Raw genomic sequence first — 1,083 nt, 5'->3', positions numbered from 1 at the left:
AGCTGTTCGCTGAACTGAGTCTTTGTATTTCTCCTACATTTGTGCCCAGACTCCTTAAACTCAGAGGTCAAATTACGGACAGTTGTAATATGGTTATTGTGAATTTTTTTTTATTAAAGTACTTTCGGCTTTAGCGAATACATCCTCATCACGTATGCCGTGCTTCGCCTTTAATTCTTTGCAAATAGAAAAGTTCTCCAGGTTAATTTCAGTCGTATTATATTGGATGTTTATTATATTTATTTCTGTACTTCGTTTTTGGGCTGCTTATTCAGATGTTGCAAACAAAATGAGATATACATTTTATTTTTAATGAATACACTGCCCTGCAAATTTTAATTTTGTTGATACGAATAAGATGGAACCTAGTGTTTCCTAATATATTTTTCGTGCTAATCACGAATTTGGCTTTAAAAACATCTTATCACATCACGTTTTGTTTTTTAGAAAATAGGGGTTGGCACTCCTAAAAGCGGTGTTTTTAGTCATTTTTTGAAGAATTGTAGAGCTAAACCATGATGTGCTACAAATATCGCTACAAACACTAGGGGCCATCTTATTCTCAAAACTCATGGTGGGCAGAGTTACTTTAATATTTGTTTCTTATTTCGCACTACACTTTATTCTAAGTTACATTAAAAAATATATATTATTTATCTAAATTTACACTATTTCATTGCATAATATGCATTTTTATAAAACAAAAGTATTTTCATTGTCTTATTTTTAAAATTAAAAAATTGCTCATCTTATATTTTTACATTTTCATTCCTGAGAATGTAAGGTAATCGTCCAAATTTTCGATCTCTGGTTTTTAACGGGTCTTTACGTTTCGACGCTCACAGAATCCGAAAATCATAAAATTTCATCGGTGTCTGTCTGTCTGTATGTATGGTTACCTGAATGTTGCAGCCATGCTAACTTTTGAAGGATTTGTCCAATCGAGTCGGCATTCGATACACTTTTGAAGGTACCCAAAATGAAGGCTAAGTTCTTTAATCAGATATTTTGAACCAAAATTAAAAAATTGGGAGCATTTTCAAAATTTTGGAACTTTTTTTTTGAAATTTAAAAAAAATTTGT

The sequence above is a fragment of the Belonocnema kinseyi genome, chromosome 9 (assembly GCF_010883055.1).
Source record: "Belonocnema kinseyi isolate 2016_QV_RU_SX_M_011 chromosome 9, B_treatae_v1, whole genome shotgun sequence".
NCBI classification, from domain to species: Eukaryota; Metazoa; Arthropoda; class Insecta; order Hymenoptera; family Cynipidae; genus Belonocnema; species Belonocnema kinseyi.
Note: the sequence above shows the minus strand (reverse complement) of the source record.